Source organism: Oncorhynchus tshawytscha, linkage group LG12 (assembly GCF_018296145.1).
Source record: "Oncorhynchus tshawytscha isolate Ot180627B linkage group LG12, Otsh_v2.0, whole genome shotgun sequence".
NCBI classification, from domain to species: domain Eukaryota; kingdom Metazoa; phylum Chordata; class Actinopteri; order Salmoniformes; family Salmonidae; genus Oncorhynchus; species Oncorhynchus tshawytscha.
The window spans coordinates 45,492,583-45,511,869 of NC_056440.1; positions in this window are offsets into that span (position 1 = coordinate 45,492,583).

Genomic DNA, 19,287 nt, shown 5'->3' on the forward strand with positions numbered 1-19,287 from the left:
GTTGTTTTAGTTTTCTTGAAATCTAAAAGCTCATCCTAGATTCGAGCCAATGTCTTAAGTAGTTGAACATGTTATTACTCCAACCTCGCGAAAGTGACAAACTAACGCGTTTTCATTTGTGTCAAAAACACCTTTATATGGAAGGAGTGCCTTTTGATTTGAAGGCATGCACATTCGCATTTCGGCGGGATAGGACCGTTAGACCCCTCCCCAGTCCAGAGAGATCATCAGACAACACCTGCCCCAGTCTTAGGACAACACCTCACCCACGGACAATTATACATTGAAGGGAAAGTTTTATTTTATGTGTTTCTACGCAGGAGTTTAGCTAACCAACGTCGCCATGACATGGCCTACAAGTGGGATCGGGGATTTCTATTGGGAGAAGTAGTTTTAGCCAGTCTTCATACTGTACTGTCTTTGCAGAGATATTAGCAAAGGAGGAGATAAGAATCCCAGGGGGAAATGAATGGAGAAACTATACAGCTCTGTCCAGCAGGCTATCGACCAATCAGGCAGTTTATTTTATTTATTTTTATTTAACCTTTATTAACTAGGCAAGTCAGTTAAGAACAAATTCTTATTAACAATGACGGCCTAGGAACAGTGGGTTAACGACACATATTTACCTTGTCAGTGTCTAAGCTATCCTCACGCAAACCCTTTTAAAATTCAGGTTATAAATCGAGAAACATCTCTATTTTCCTCGAAAGTACGTAATGCCAACATTTAAAAGCTATACTTTATTACAGAGTACGAATGAGTATGTTGAGCTTATTCACATAATTCATGCACATGTTGGGTTTTTGTGGTAGCGTGTCTTGAGACACATACATAGCTAGCAAGCTAGATAACCACTAACCACCTTTTGTAACAAGAAATGAACAATCTCTTTGAAGCTGTCGTGATTGAACAGCACTCAGGCTTAGGCTAAGTGGACACAACACAATGCACCCACACAAACATAAAAGGTTGCTTGCTAATCTAGATAAGAATGCTTACTTTCAGTAAAGAGAGAGTCATTTGCACCTCCCTATTTGAATTGATAAAATTCAAAGATGTACCACAAAGAGGAGAGCATCCAGATTAAAAACTGTGTGTCTGTGGAGCATGACCTATTTCACAGTGGTACACGCCAATATGGTCAGTGATTTTTGGGATAGACTCAACTTATCCCATCGCCAGCTGCATTCCAACGAGGCCAACATTACTACCAGCTCCTCTCTCATCATGCAGGTAGATTATTATCACTGGCCAAGAGGTGGATCATGCTATGGGTGTACTTTATTCATTATTGGCCATGTTAGATTGACATGAATGCATATGCAATCTTTTGTTGAAGGGGAAACTTGCTGTCGCTCCTTACAGACAGCCTGGTGTGTCCCCCTCTCTTGTGATATCCTGGTGCTCACCTCTCAGAAATGCATGCAGGTGTGTGTGCGCATGTGAGGCAGTGGCCTTATACAGTACCGTCCACTGCTGTTTCTGCCCGTTGCTCAGGTCTTCACAGGTGTGTCTGTGTTCCAGATGTACGAGTCGGATGGATCCATAATTGTGTACTGGCAGGCATTGCACACCCCTGAGACGCCAACAGGTAACTTCCACCCCATATACAAATACTCCATCTCCTCCAACCCTCACCACTGCACACAAACCCAGCAGTATCTCTGTGGGACCTAGAGCAGGAAACACCTGCCTGGTAGGATATGCGTCCTCTCTGATTCCACTTAACTCATGATCCACAGAGACAGAAAGCCTATGAAGGAAGGGTAACTCAGAATCAAACTACGGCTATTACCAATGTCCCACAGTTATGCCTTAACTAGTCTAGAGGACATGGTACTCAATGTCCAGTAGTGCTGAGCGATATTTCAGGGGGAGGGGGAGTGGTTTGTTGACAGATGTGGGTTCAATTGCTTGATATTCTATTTAGTTTTTTTTGTGAGCCCAATGTGCTGAACGAAATCAAATAATTCCCGAAAGAAATCAAGTCAAAAACTATGTGGGACGCTGGGCTTAAGGTAGTTGTAGTTTTTATTAAACAAATATTCAACCTAGTTCAGAGCCGAAATGTGGTAATTAATTACAATAACCATAATTCATTGCGCCTGGTCTTTCTGGTTCAGACAGAGATGGATACACTTTTATGCCTGCTATGTTAGGTTAGATACACAGACTGCATAGACCGCATGAAAGAGAAATGTACAGTTTGGGGAGCACAGAGAACATTCAATGTTCTGTCTGGTTAGCTGCTACTGCCTGAGCTGAGATGAGATGATGGCCTTCTGAGTGGTCTAAAGCACTGCATCATAGTGCTGAGGCGCCACTACAGCCTGGGGTATCACAGCCGGCCGTGACCGGGAGCCTCCAAAGGGCAGCGCACAATTGGCCCAGCGCCATCCGGGTTAGGGTAGTGTTTAGCCGGGGGGCTGTCCTTGGCTCATCGCCCTCTAGCGACTCCTTGTGGCAGGCTGGGTACCTGCAAGCTGACTGTGTTTGTCAGTCCAGTGACACTGGTGCGGCTGGCTTCCGGGTTAAGTGAGCAGTGTGATAAGAATCACCGAGCTCGGCGTGTCATGTTTCGGAGGACGCATGAGGACCTTCGCCTCTCCCGAGCCGATTGTGGAGTTGCAGCGATGAGACAATATGGGAACTACAAATTTGATTTAAAAAATAATAATAATTAAATAGATGAGATGACTGAATTAAATATTTCATAGTAATTTCCTATTTTTCTATTAATGTCTACCCAATGTGGATCTGATGGAGACAAAGAAATATTTTCTATATTTTTGCAATTGAATGTTCATCATTTTTGGCTTTGGAATTTCCATTAAAAAGCTCAAAAATAATTGTAATGTTATTTCATAATGCATTTTAATGTCAATAAAAAAAATATCTAAATTGAAAACTGTGATAATGTGTTAACAATCGAACCGTAACCAAACCGACCTCAAAAAGCATTTAATGTCCAGAGCTTCTTTCCCATGGACATGAACTTTGGTCCAGCGGTCAGATAGAAGAATATTGTCATAATCAAGTAGTTTCCTACATATACTGAACAAAGAAATGTCAAAGATTTTACTGAGTTACAGTTCATATAAGGAAACATGTCTGGTGAGTAGGCAGGCCATTGAACACCTGGGACATTTTCAGCTTCCGGGAATTGTGCACAGATCCTTGTGACATGGGGCCGTGCATTATCATGCTGAAACGTGGTGATGGAGGTGAACGAATGGCACGGCAATGGGCCTCAGGATGTCGTCACGGTATCTCTCTGCATTCAAACTGCCATCGATAAAATACAATTGTGTTCATTGACCGTAGCTTATGCCTGCCCATACGATAATCTCACTGCCACCTTGGGGCACTCTTGACAACGTTGACATCAGCAAACCACTCGCCCACACGAGACTATACACGTGGTCTGCAGTTGTGAGGCCGGTTGGACGTACTGCCAAATTCTCTAAAATGACGTTGGAGGCGGCTTATGGTAGAGAAATTAACATTAAATTATCTGGTAACAGCTCTGAAGGACATTCCTGCAGTCAGCATGCCAATTGCACGCTCCCTTAACTTGAGACATCTATGGCATTGTATTATGGGACAAAACTGCACATTTTAGAGTGGCCTTTTATTGTCCCCAGCACAGGGTACTCCTGCGTAATGATCATGCAATTTAATCAGCTTCTTGATATGTCGCACCTGTCAGGTGGATGGATTATCTTGGCAAAGGAGAAATGAAGAGGGATATAAACAAATTTGTGCATAAAATTTGAGAGAAATAAGCTTTTTGTGCGTATGTGTAACGACAGATTTCCTCTTCTTCATCTGAAGAGGTGTAGCAAGGATCGGACCAAAACGCAGCGTGGTAAGTGTCCATGTTTTAATAGAAAAACTGAACACGACAGAATACAAAATTACAAAGTGAAATTAAACAAAACAGTCCCGTGTGGCACAAACACTGACACAGGAAACAAACACCCACAAACCAACAGTGAAACCCAGGCTACCTAAATATGGTTCTCAATCAGGGACAAAGATAAACAGCTGCCTCTGATTGAGAACCATATCAGGCCAAACATAGAAATAGAAAAACATAGAAAAACACACAGACTGCCCACCCCAACTCACGCCCTGACCATACTAAATTAAGACAAAACAAAGGAAATAAAGGTCAGGATGTGACAGTATGGAACATTTCTGGGATCTTTTATTTCAGCACATGGGACACACACTTTTCATGTTGCGTTTATATTTTTTGTTCAGTGTATAATGTCTTTGCAGTCATCAATGTGCTAAAGAAAGAGTGAAACATCTGATGATATATAGTGAGAAAGAGAACTTTTAGTACGATTATAGCTTGTATATTTTGACTGATCACACACTGGCATATGTTGAGGTGTGTGTGTGTGTGTGTGTGTGTGTGTGTGTGTGTGTGCATGCTTGCAAATGCAAGCAGTAACAGACCATGACACTACAGGATTAGTGTGTATAAATCTGTCTTATGGATAAATAAAAGGGAGAAGGCTATACTGCAAACACTTGGTGTGGTTGAAAGCAGCTCAATGAATCAGGTGTCTCAGCATAGCATTGTTAAGTATGTACTATGTGTATCTGTATTAGATGTTGTTTATGTTGACTTCCTTCAGCATTCAGTTTTAAAAGGTAACATTCCTTATTAAGTCTTAAATATTCTTATACAGCATCACTTTATAAATGTACTGTAACTATGAATCAACTTGAATATTTATTGTATCTCGTATTTTTTGTGTGCTTGCTGTAAAAAAAAAATAAGAGAAAAAAAATACATAGCAGCAAAAGTGATGAAACTGCAATGATGCGTGTACAATGTCCATTTGGATAGTGGATTTCAATTTTTGGCCTCAATACTCCAGGCAAATTCAAATTTGAGATCAAATAATCAAATTTGATGCTATTGTGATTAGAGTTATGACTCAATCAGGATGGAGTGTGAGCCAGAAGCTAGCTATACCTAAAGATGAGCACAAATACTTTGTTTTCTTCAAAATAAACATATTGTTAAAAATCAACACGTGTGTGCTTGGTCAAAGGAAATGCACAAGTGACTGCTGCCTCACAGGCTGATGTTGGCAAAACTGCTGCCTCATAGTCTTTAATATTGCAATCACTACTATTGCAGTCCATAACTACTGCAGTCACTACCACTACTATAACACATTTTTTACCCCACATAAAACTACTTCAAAACATGCAAGCACACACATTTTCTTCAGAAAATGTCATTTTCTCATTTTAATTGACATTTGCCAATATCTGCAATGGAACAGCTGAGAATAGAAGCTGCCATGTTGAGATGCAGTACCTGTAAATGTAATGGTATGTGGTGAATTGCAGTTCACCAATATGCCAGTAGATGATGCTCCGCAACAGTTCTTGGCCAACATAGTAGGAATGAGTTGGATCCTTTTGTGGAATAGAGTAAATGTTAAGAAAGTTAAGCACTCGCAGGGCTTAGAGTTCACTTAACATTGTTTATTCTCTCACCAAGTGTGCTCAGGGTGTTGCAGAGCGGTTTGGGATGAGGTCCAACTTTCAAACTAATGTCATCATCTGCTTGCTATATCAGTGGCTGTAACAAGTCCCCTTTTTTCCCCGCAGCATTCTGAGCAGTGGTGTTGTGGAGGCAACTTCGATTTATTGATTGTTCATAATTAGCTCATCTACCACTGGAAACGTGGTGTAAATTCCTATACTCAACAACTGAGTTTGAGTCAATCTCCGGGATCTAGGTTGATCCCAAGCAGCTACAATCCCTTATCACGACAAGATAACAACATGTAGGTCAGTGTGGAATATTACATTCCAGTGGTCTGTTCCCGCGTCATTGTTGTCAACGCTGCTTTTGGAATGTCAGCTGATGGGTTGTCATAAGCCTCCACACCACAGCCAAGTCATGTAAACCTCTTAACTGTGGCAGGTAACCACTGAGTGACACAGTGTGCTAACTAATAATTGATGATGGGATCAAATGACTAGCAGAAAATCGATGGTGGTTGTTAAAATGGCCTGAGGAGTCTGGTTGGTCGGACAGTGGAACAGTGGAGTCGATGAGATCCCCAATCACATGGGTGCTATTAGTATTACAGAACTCTACTGGAGCAGAGAAAGAGCTCAGGGGGGAGCAAGAGAGGTTATGGGGGACAGGGTATGTGAGAGACCGAGAGGGGGGGGTAAGAGCATAGGGTTGTTCCATGTCATTTCAGCAAACCATGACACCCGCCATCTCACATTGCTCTGAAATAGTTTTAACAGATCAAATTAGATTTCCTGCAAAATTATTTTGTTGAAATGTTATTTGAGAAATTAATCTGAGAATGTTAGCTACTTGATTGCATCCAATTTGGTCATTTTGATTCATAGGATTCATATAGTATTCAATGAATATAGTCTCCAACATCCAATTTGGATTAAACTTTTTTCTAACAATGAGTTACACATGAGGAATCCAAAGAACTGTTCAACAGCCACCCACGGACCCTCCACACCAATCAGTTCTCTATGTCTGACAAGTAGTATGGTGCTGCTGCTCTGAATATGGTTTCTTCATCCTAAGTAATGTATTCCCAGTGAATTTGGGGATTAAAAAAATAAAATAAAAAAATGTTTCCCTGTTCAGATAAATTAGTCATTCAAGTTTTTAGGTTTATTTATATCTAGATATTACCAGGTTCTGACTAAATCCTCTCAAAATCCTTGTGCTTTTTGAGATGGAACAACCCCATAGGAAAACTCATGTATGACACTGGTGTGAGCGATAAGGATAGAAAAGGTATGAGGGAATTTTGGGATAGAAGCAACATAAAATGTCACCGGGCCACAGTGACAGGCTCAGCTGGGTGAGGCTCTGTGTTATTCTGGCCCCTGACATACTGTAGCCCCAGGCCCACTCATGCTGTGTACTGCCATCCATTTTAGCATAATACAATATACCAGTCAATACAGTGTACTTATGGGCGAGGAGATGGGGACTAGCTTACATCTCTCAACCATGGTTTGGAATGTTTTGTTTGCCAGAAGTGGGACATATTAGCTATGTTATGTACAGACAGGCATTTAATGTGTGTGTGCATGTGTGCTGTATGCAGTAGAGGTGGGATAGAAGTGATGACCCCATTCACTATACCCAGCAGATTACAGGTATATTTTATTCATGAGTGACAAGAATAGCAAAATATCTCCAACGCTTTATGTGGAAAAACAATGAACCAGTTCTGCAAAGGAGAGAGTCATTCACCCTTTGAACTAGAGTTATTACGGAACCTACAAACAGCTTGAAATGGCATGTGACTGGAAATATGTCACCTTTTAATATCCTATCAAAAGAGTGTTAGGAGCCGACCCTTGTTTTGCAGAGGTATCGACCAAGCCCTATGACACAGCCACAACACAAACCAAAAGGCTTCATACATCAATCAGGTGTGAAATGTGGATGTGCCCAGGTACAGCATTAACATCTCATCGACAACATCCATGCCAGTCTTTCCTGGTTGATGAGAGATTAACTGCATCAATTCTTGTTTTTGTGAGAGATGTAGTGTTCATTTCCAAATTGGGTAGGAGGAGCTATAGGAGGGCGAGCTGATTGTAATGGCCGAAATGGAATGGCGTCAAACGTGGGTTTCCATATTTGATGTGTTTAAGCCACCAGGGGTCTCTTCAGTCCCAGAACAGGAAGAATAGCTGTCGCCATTGGTGTCGTCTAATGGGGATCCCAATCAAATCTAAAATCATCCAGCCCACTGGCAGCTGCCTGGGCTACTACAGCAAAGCCTGTTGGGGAAAGAAGCACACCAAGGGGATGAACAGTCTAAAGCTCCTCCAAGCTGGACAACAAACACACAGAAAAAGGAGAAACAAACAGACGCCACGCTGTGCAAATAGACTGCTATCAAAACACACCGAGAGGGAGAGTGAGAGACAAGAGAGAGGAATGAGACAGAAGGGGTTGGTGGAGTTTTAGCATAAGTGAGAACTGTGTTTTTCATTCAATTCTCTGGCAATGATTCATCAATGATTTGTTTGTTTTCCTCTGGAGATTGGAGTGTTTGTTTAAGTGGGGGGTCCTGTCTTTCTGAAGCGTGCACCTGTGATGTGTATCTGACTGAATCTTTCCTCAGAATGAGATGAGTGATAGATAGAAAACAGGCAATGACATGGAGAAATGCATACTATAAACTTGATTGTAGACATTTTTACCCAGGACACTGGAAGTCAATATTAAATGAAGCACTCTTTATTGTCAGCAAGAAGGAGAGGTCACAGTCAAAATTCGATGCATAAGCACCGGTCTGAAGTGAGCTCCAAAAGGCCGTTCCTTACATAAAGCCTTATATTCTGCTATCTAAACCTATATAAACATGATTCATTGGATCGGTTCCTACATGTGACTAAGAAAATGTCCTTTATAACTTCAAAGACTGAGGGTAATAGCATTTTTCAACATAACGACCAAGCCCTATGACTTAGGTGGATGGTTGGCAAACCTCAGTCAACCCAGCCTAGCAGACTTGGTACGTTGCTGTGCATTGCTGTACATGACACCAGAGGAGGCTATAGGAGGGCGGGCTCATTGGAATGGATTAAATAGAATGGAGTCAAACGTGTTTGACTCAGTTCCATTAATTCCATTCCAGACATTACAATGAGTCTGTCCTCCTATAGCTCATCCCACCCGCCTCCTCTGTATGAGACACACCCAAAGCTTGCCTGGGATTCTCATTCAGGGGAAATGCTGTCTCCCACACATCTGACTCACCAGATGGCTCCTGAACTACAACCCACAGGAAAGGGCAAGAGAAAATGGCTGGAAAACAGCACAGAGGAAAACAGCTGGAGAAGATCAGTGAAAGCAGGGAGGTGCAGGGATACTCGAGTTACAGGAAAGAGAAAAGTCCAACACTGAGGTTGGGACCAACTGTCCCAATATGCATCAGCTACTTGTCTCCAACCTTAACCAAAGTCTGAGAGTCTTGATGCATGAAATAAATATGGTGAAATCTAAAAAGCTATCCTGTTCTCCCACCTAACTATAATTGAGAGGGGATGGAGACAAGGAAGGGAAGATTATCGGGAAATAAAGTGAAAGATGATCCTTGTCCCTTTTTTAAAGTTAACCGTTTAAAGTCGGTGTTCAGCACCTTAAACAGCATTTAAACTTAGAATTGCATGCAGATCCACACTGATTTTGAACAAGCTTGCCACGCCACCAGACTGCCATATCTGCAAACCATAGCACACACACACACACACACACACACACACACACACACACTTCTTCATTTTGGTAGGTCAGGATATAATTCATACGGTTGGATGTCACAGTGCCATTTTCTGCTTCCTTGACTCTCCCCTTCACGTTACAGATGCTCCACATTAATATACCAGCGGCACCCCAATACGTACCCCTACTTATGCCAATTCGCAGACATGGGGAGTCGTCTGTGCTTAAGTGCAGGAAAATAAACATGATCAGCCACTGCCATCTGTGCTGGGATGACATGGTTGCCTAGGGCCGGGTTCTGTTTGGATGGTCTGACGTGGGTGTTCTGAGGATTTTGTGTGTGTGTGTGTGTGTGATGGCAGCACTCACATGATGATGGATTCATTTTCCAGACTAAGGCTCCAGACAGGAGCCACGTCTCTCTAACTTATGCGGCGCGTGTGTCCGTCCCTTCCAAGTTTAAGGGTTTCAGAAAGGTATCCTCCATTCCCTGGTATTGATCCAAGTGTGATGTGTGAACCATCGAGTCCCAAAATAGAACCACAACAACAACTATATCCTGGAATCCATCACCATTGACAGAGTTAACTAACTAAAACCCAGGACTTGAATGCGACACTAACTAGTTGTCTTGAATGCAGCTCTTCAACAAGCACCAGCCGCTACATTGCTAATCAGCCTCCACACCTGTCCTAACACCACTTTATCACCTCTGCCACCACTGCTTAAACTTGACCAGACTAACATTCCTCCTTTCTGTTCTGCAGTGTGTATTGTGTTGCACGGCACTGTGCGTTACGAGCCGTATCAAGTTTAGCTGAGTTCTCCACTCAGCAAGTTAACTATAATCTTTTGTTGCGTTTCGCACCTCATCCACTAACCTCTACTCTGTTCGTTTCTCAGCCACGCAGTTGAAATCAGTTGGCTCTTGACATTTTCATGCTTTAGAATTGTATTTTAATTGCTGTCTTCAGGCTCTTTTATATCCCTCGTTTCTGTCATATCACGGACCAGCAAGCTAACTGCTTTCACAACAGTTTCTCTCCACCAAGCCGGCCAGCTCCGTGGTAAGTTCACAGCGTGCTCAGCATTTCCTGACTATCCATGGCCTGCACAAGTGCACCTTCCGGCCACACGCCCCGCTCTCCGGTGGACCAGTGAGGCATTGCTGCCAACCATTGTATCCGAGTCTCAACCATCGCCAGTACAGTAATTCCGTATTAATTTCCATTCACGTTAAGGGTCATTGATAAAGGTTCTGCTTGGCCTTTTCATTAATCCATTAATAATTAATGTCCAGGGTCACTTGCCACAATCCATGTAACGGCAGGCCACACATATCAGTTTGTAGCAAAATTCAACCATATATTGGCCACATACTATCACCCTGCAGACTGGCCTTCTCACTCTAGAAATCTTCATGTCATTGCATGGCGTCCGTCAAGCCATGATTATTCTCTAACTTGTTGTTTTGCTCTCTCCTGCGTGCCCCTTTTTCTTACACTGAACTACTGGCTGCTCTTCCTTCCAGGACCACAACCTCATCCACCTCCACCCATGTTGCCTACTGCATGACAACACCACGCACCCGAGGGACACAATGACGACATCCCCTGCTGCCTCCACTGCAGTATATTCATTCCAGCACCACCAATTTGGTCTCAAAGACTCGGACCCAGGCCCCCAAGCCAGCTCCGAAACCTGTCTTTTCTCCCACGGCTTGGTATCCATTTCCATCTGAGACAAATACTATCCCTGTCCGGCTATTCCGCTGACCAATTCTCAGGACACTCCGTCTGGGGTCTAAGGATGGCAGGGATGAGCTGTATACCAGGTCTTCACTTCATATTGGCAGTAGCCCTGGCACACAGGCACATGGTGGGTAGCCCTGGTAGCGCCCAGGGCGGATTAACAAGTTAACAATGTTAGTTGTTTGCTACAGAGGAGGCGAGGTTGTGAGGTTGTTTTAGAGCCATTCAATCTAATAGAGGTACAATACAATACAAAGTACAAAATAATACTATCTGTTGGTCAGAGCAACTCTGTCAATTTTTGGGAAAACCAATACTAAGTTGGAGAGGAAATCGGGAGCAGTCTAAAGGATTGGACCCTTTTTTTCAATTTTTTGCTAAAATGACACACCCAAATCTTACTGCCTGTAGCTCAGCACCTGAAGCAAGGATATTCTTGATACCATTTGGAAGGAAGTGCTTTGAAGTTCGTGGAAATGTGAAATTAATGTAGGAGAATATAACACATTAGATCTGGTAAAAGATAAAACAAAGATTTATTTCATTTTTTCCCATCTTTGTAATGCAAGAGAAAGGTCACGACGTACTATTCCAGGTTAGGCGTGATTTTGGTTTTGGCCACTTGATGGCAGCAGTGTGTGTGCAAAGTTTTAGACTGATCGAATGAACCATTGCATTTATGTTCAAAATGTTGTATCAAGACTGCCCACATGTGCCTAATTGGTTTATTAATAGTTCATAACTGTGCACTCTCCTCAAACAATAGCATTTTATTATTTCACTGCAATAGCTACTGTAAATTGGACAGTGCCGTTAGATTAACAAGAATGTAAGCTTTCTGCCCATATCAGATATGTCTTTGTCCTGGGATTTTTTTGTTTGTTACTTACAACTTCATGCTAATCACATTAGCTCAACCATCCCGCAACCAATGCATTCCCTATCTGTATATGGAATGACTCTGATGTCAAACTCTTATACAAGTTGCTGGGCATGATTCACTGGTGCATTTCTAGAGGAGCTGAACTCAAATGTAAATGGCTAATTTATCGAGATAAGAACAGCGGAACATTTAATCCAAATGCTTTAACTGAAGGGAGACTGAATTGATCATGCAATTTGAACAGGTTTCACTTATCAATCTGGCCGGTCAGATGTTTCGAACAGTCTAAAAATAAATAATGTCCTACTCACTGTTGGATTCAATCCTGCTATATTCTACAAGGTAGAATATTTAGGACACAACAGTATATATGCTTCTCTTGTGAGTGATGGAAAAAATATACAAAAAAGATGGATATCCGCTTTACGATAGCTACAGTGCCTTGCAAAAGTATTCATCCCCCTTGGCGTTTTTCTTATTTTGCTAAATTACAACCTGTAATTTAAATAGATTTTTATTTGAATTTCATGTAATAGACATAGACAAAATAGTACAAATTGGTGAAGCGAAATTTAAAAAAAAAACTTGTTTCAACAAAAAAATATATAAAAAAGTGGTGCTTGGATATGTATTTGCTATGAAGCCCCAAAATAAGATCTGGTGCAACCAATTACCTTCAGAAGTCACATACTTAAAGTCCACTTGTGTGCAATCTAAGTGTCACATGATCATATGATCTCAGTATATATACACAACTGTTCTGAAAGGCCCCAGAGTCTGCAACACCACTAAGCAAGGGGCACCACCAAGCAATCAGCACCATGAAGACCAAGGAGCTCTCCAAACAGGTCAGAGACAAAGTTGTGGAGAAGTACAGATCAGGGTTGGGTTATAAAAAATATCTGAAACTTTGAACATCCCAAATAGCACAATTAAATCCATTATTAAAAAAATGGAAAAAATATGGCACCACAACAAACCTGCCAAGAGAGAGCCACCCACCAACACTCACAGACCAGGCAAGGAGGGCATTGATCAGAGGGGCAGCAAAGAGACCGAAGAGAACCCTGAAGGAGCTGCAAAGCTCCACAGCGGAGATTGGAGTATCTGTCCATAGGACCATTTTAAGCCGTACACTCCACAGAACTGGGCTTTACGGAAGAGTGTCCAGAAAAAAAGCCATTGCTTAAAGAAAAAAATAAGCAAACACGTTTGGTGTTTGCCAAAAGGCATGTGGGAGACTCCCCAAACATATGGAAGAAGGTACTCTGGTCAGATGAGACGAAAATTAAGCTTTTGGCTATCAAGGAAAATGCTGTGTCTGGTGAAAACCCAACACCCCTCATCAACACCCCTCAGCATGGTGGTGGCAGCATCATGCTGTGGGGATGTTTTTCATCGGCAGGGACTGGGAAACTGGTCAGAATAGAAGGAATGATGGATGGCACTAAATACATGGAAATTCTTGAGAGAAACCTGTTTTCAGTCTTCCAGAGATTTGAGACTGGTACGGAGGTTCACCTTCCAGCAGGACAATGACCCTAAGCATACTGTTAAAGCAACACTCAAGTGGTTTAAGGGTAAACATTGAAATGTCTTGGAATGGACTAGTCAAAGCCCAGACCTCAATCCAATTGATAATCTGTGGTATGATTTAAAGATTGTTGTACACCAGCGGAACCCATCCAACTGGAAGGAGCTGGAGCAGTTTTGTCTTGAAGAATGAGCAAAAATCCCAGTGGCTAGATGTGCCAAGCTTATAGAGACATACTTCAAGAGACTTGAAGCTGTAATTGCTGCAAAAGGTGGCTCTACAAAGTTTTGACTTTGGGGGGGTGAATAGTTATGAACGTCTTATTTCTTGTTTGTTTCACAAGAAAAAATATTTTTCATCTTCAAAGTGGTAGGCATGTTGTGTAAATCAAATGATACAACCCCCCCCAAAAAATCTATTTTAATTCCAGGTTGTAAGGCAACAAAATGGGGGGAAAAATCCAAGGGGGGTGAATACTTTCACAAGGCACTGTACGGACAAAAGGCAGGCGAAAGGTCCTGTATGGCTAGGGATGTATGCTCACACTATTCATTTCAAGGTCACTTGCTCAGGCATTGCATGAACTCAATGATAGTTTGTTTCTCCTCACAGATGAGTCTCTGTCTCATATGAGGCTCCTACACATATTACTGTAGGTTCCTGGGATCCAGCAGCACACAAGTCAGACAGCATGGAGCCCCTCCTCGGGTATTACATAACTCATGTCCCAGCTGCTCTGTCACTCACACCGCAGGTGTGTGTGTGTGTATGCTTGTACGTGCACACTACACACGAGTCTCTGAAAGGCATAAATGGAAACTCTGTCCTTTTTAAAATAGTATTAAATGCGGGTAAAGCAATGTTGTTTTTTAAAGCACATGACAATGGCTTAAGCATACAATATGTACTTTGGATGGTGCCCATATCAATCGTGTCCCTGCTTACAAATATCTAGGCATCTGGATAGACGGGAAGCTGTCTTTTTAAAAAGCATATTGATGAGTAAGTTAAGAAGCTGAGAGTAAAAAGGGGCTTCTTCTATAGAAATAGGTCAAGCCTCTCGCTTAATAGTAGGAAGTGCACCATTCATTCGTGTTTATGAATACAGCTGCCACTTAATTAAAGCCGTTAAAAGCAGTTTACTGTGGTGCCGTTCGCTTTATTATGGGAGACAGGTTTAGTACACATCAGTACATTCTCTACCAGAAAATAGTCTGGCCCTCTGTCATGTAGGTTGATGCTTTGATCTCTTTTCATTTAGAAAGCTCTCTTATAAAAACTCCCACTGTACCTTACATCATTAATAACCTTTTGGAGATACAAGGGTACGGACAATGCTGCCAAATAAAAATGTGATTCACATTTTCAAACAGTCCATTTAGATTTTCCAACGGGGGCTATACATTTGGGTGTATAGCCTTTCTCGCCTGAGTAGCCTTGTTTCACTGCCAAAAAGTGAAATAACAACACAATGTCAAATACAGGTAGCCTTAATGTCATATAATTAACATCCAATCACATTAACCGTTACTCTCTTGCGGGAATTCCACTAACAGTCCGTATGTAGACAAACATAGCTGCTGCTCATTCCGTATGGTTCGAAAAAGTAAGACCTGCGTCCACAGAGACACATACCAGCTCTACTGGTAGTACTGCTACTACCAGCAGTACTACACCTGCACATGTCGCCGACCATAAGTTGTTCTGCTTCCTCGAGCACATCAAATGCTAGCATCAGCATCATTTGTTGCTAGCATGGACACAATGACAATTGTGAATCTGTTGTAGCCGAAGAGCTACTGCCTCCTTACCCCGTAAAGCACCGAGCAACCTACAGGGATGTTGGCCCATCGAAGAGGCGCAAATATGATGAGAACTACATTGATTTGGGGTTCACTTTTATTGGGAGTAGTGCCTTTGCTCAGCCACAGTGTGTTTATATGTGCAAAAGTACTATCTCACAACTCGATGAAACCTTCACTCTTGGGCAGACATTTAGAAACAAAAAATGCCCATTTGAAAAATAAGCCACATGAGTTTTTGAGCGAGAATTAAGACTACTTTCGAGTAGTAAGACATGTATAAAAGTAACAGATACCATTAATAAGAAGGGGCTAGAAGTGTCTTATATGGTGAGTTACCGAGTGGCTAGGACAGACAAGCCCCATACTATTGTGGAGGACTTCATTCTTCCTGCTGCCACAGATATGGCTGAGGGAAAAGGCCCAGAAAACAATACAGACAATGCCTTCATCAAACAACACTTTTTCACAACGCATCAGTGACATGACAGGAGATGTTTTGAATTTCTATACGTTACAGCTGGATAAGTCAACAGATGTGGCGGGCCTGGCATAGCTCCTGGTATGTGTTGTTATTTTTATGGGGGGCCAATTAAGGAAGACATACTCTTCTGCAAACCACTGGAAACCAGGACAACAGAAGAGGATATTTTTTAAAGTACTAGACATCTTTGTGACATGGACTTTGGTGGTCAAGATGTGCTGGTATCTGTACTGATGGCGCAAAAGCCATGACAGGGAGACCATAGTGGAGTGGTAATGCGCGTGCAAGCAGTTGCAAGGTCCCTGAACTCTCATGTATTTTCTGCATTATGCAATGATATGAGCAGCGATGTAAACCATGTAACACTTTTACAACATACAGAAGTGCGCTGGTTATCAAGGGGCAAATTATTGACACGTTTTTTTAAATTGAGAGACGAGCTTAAGGTTTTCTTTACTGACCATTTTCACTTGTCTGACCGCTTGCATAATAAAGAGTTTCTCACATGACTGGCCTATCTGGGTGATGTTTTTTTCTTGCCTGTATGATCTGAACCTAGGATCTCCGCGCCTATATATTCAATGTACGTGAGAGCGAAATGCTTGTGCTAGCGAAATGCTTGTGCTTCTAGTTCCAACAATGCAGTAATAGCCAACGAGTAATCTAACATAACAATTCCACAACTACTACCTTATACACACAAGTGTAAAGGGATAAAGAATATGTACATAAAGATATATGAATGAGTGATGGTACAGAACAGCATAGGCAAGATGCAGTAGATGGTATCGAGTACAGTATATGAGATGAGTAATGTAGGGTATGTAAACAAAGTAGCATAGATTAAAGTGGCTAGTGATACATGTATTATATAAAGATGCAGTAGATGACATAGAGTACAGTATATACATATACATATGAGATGAATAATGTTGGGTATGTAAACATTATATTAGGTAGCATTGTTTAAAGTGGCTAGTGATATATTTTACATCATTTCCCATCAATTCCCATTATTAAAGTGGCTGGAGTTGAGTCAGTATGTTGGCAGCAGCCACTCAATGTTAGTGGTGGCTGTTTAACAGCCTGATGGCCTTGAGATAGAAGCTGTTTTTCAGTCTCTCGGTCCCTGCTTTGATGCACCTGTACTGACCTCACCTTCTAGATGATAGCGGGGTGAACAGGCAGTAACTCGGGTGGTTGTTGTCCTTGATGATCTTTATGGCCTTCCTGTGACATCGGGTGGTGTAGGTGTCCTGGAGAGCAGGCATTTTGCCCCCGGTGATGCGTTGTGCAGTCCTCACTATCCTCTGGAGAGCCTTACGGTTGTGGGTGGAGCAGTTGCCGTACCAGGCGGTGATACAGCCCGACAGGATGTTTTCGATTGTGCATCTGTAGAAGTTTGTGAGTGCTTTTGGTGACAAGCCAAATTTCTTCAGCCTCCTGAGGTTGCGCCTTCTTCACAACGATGTCTGTGTGGGTGGACCAATTCAGTTTTCTGTGATGTGTACGCAGAGGAACTTAAAACTTACTACCCTCTCCACTACTGTCCCTGTCGATGTGGATAGGGGGGTGCTCCCTCTGCTGTTTCCTGAAGTCCACAATCATCTCCTTTGTTTTGTTGATGTTGAGTGTGAGGTTATTTTCCTGACACCACACTCCGAGGGCCCTCACCTCCTCCCTGTAGGCTGTCTCGTCGTTGTTGGTAATCAAGCCTACCACTGTAGTGTTGTCCGCAAACTTGATGATTGAGTTGGAGGCGTACATGGCCACGCAGTCGTGGGTGAACAGGGAGTACAGGAGAAGGCTCAGAACGCACCCTTGTGGGGCCCCAGTGTTGAGGATCAGCGGGGTGGAGATGTTGTTACCTACCCTCACCTGGGGGTGGCCCGTCAGGAAGTCCAGTACCCAGTTGCACAGGGCGGGGTCGAGACCCAGGTTCTCGAGCTTGATGACGAGATTGGAGGGTAGTATGGTGTTAAATGCTGAGCTATAGTCGATGAACAGCATTCTCACATAGGTATTCCTCTTGTCCAGATGGGTTAGGGCAGTGTGCAGTGTGGTTGCGATTGCGTCGTCTGTGTACCTATTGGGGAGGTAAGCAAATTGGAGTGGGTCTAGGGTGTCAGGTAGGGTGGAGGTGATATGGTTCTTGACTAGTCTCGCAAAGCACTTCATGATGACGGAAGTGAGTGCTACGGGGCGGTAATCGTTTAGCTCAGTTACCTTAGCTTTCCTGGGAACAGGAACAATGGAGGCCCTCTTGAAGCATGTGTGAACAGCAGACTGGGATAAGGATTGATTGAATATGTCGGTAAACACACCAGCCAGCTGGTCTGCACATGCTCTGAGGACTACAGCCTTGCGAGGGTTAACACGTTTAAATGTTTTACTCACATCGGCTGCAGTGAAGGAGAGTCCGCAGGTTTAGGTAGCGGGCCGTGTCAGTGGCACTGTTTTTTCCTCAAAGCGAGCAAAACAGTTATTTAGTCTGTCTGGGAGCAAGACATCCTGGTCCGTGACGGGGCTGGTTTTCTTTTTGTAATCCGTGATTGACTGTAGACCCTGCCACATACCTCTTGTGTCTGAGCCATTGAAATGCGACTCCACTTTGTCTCTATACTGACGCTTAGCTTGTTTGATTGCCTTGCAGAGGGAATAGCTACACTGTTTGTATTCGGTCATATTTCCGGTCACCTTGCCCTGGTTAAAAGCAGTGGTTCGCACTTTCAGTTTCGCTCGAATGCTGCCATCAATCCACGGTTTCTGGTTTGGGAATGTTTTAATTGTTGCTGTGGGTATAACATCGCCGATGCACTTTCTAATGAACTCGCTCACCAAATCAGCGTATTTGTCAAAGTTGTTGTTGGACGCAATGCGGAACATATCCCAATCCACGTGATCGAAGCAGTCTCGAAGTGTGGAATCAGATTGGTCGGACCAGCGTTGAACAGACCTGAGCGCATGAGCTTCTTGTTTTAGTCTCTGTCTGTAGGCTGGAAGCAACAAAATGGAGTCGTGGTCAGCTTTTCCGAAAGGAGGGCAGGGGAGGGCCTTATATGCATCATGGAAGTTAGAATAACAATGATCCAGGGTTTTACCAGCCCTGGTTGCGCAATCGATATGCTGATAGAATTTAGGGAGTCTTGTTTTCAGATAAGCCTTGTTAAAATCCCCAGCTACAATGAATGCAGCCTCAGGATATGTGGTTTCCAGTTTACATAGAGTCAAATAAAGTTTGTTCAGGGCCATCAATGTGTCTGCTTGGGGGGGAATATATACGGCTGTGATTATAATCGAAGAGAATTCCCTTGGTAGATAATCATCAAATCAAATTATTTATATAGCCCTTCGTACATCAGCTGATATCTCAAAGTGCTGTACAGAAACCCAGCCTAAAACCCCAAGCAATGCAGGTGTAGAAGCACGGCGACTAGGAAAAACTCCCTAGAAAGGCCAAAAACTAGGAAGAAACCTAGAGTGGAACCAGGCTATGAGGTGTGGCCAGTCCTCTTCTGGCTGTGCCGGGTGGAGATTATAACAGAACATGGCACAAGATGTTCAAATG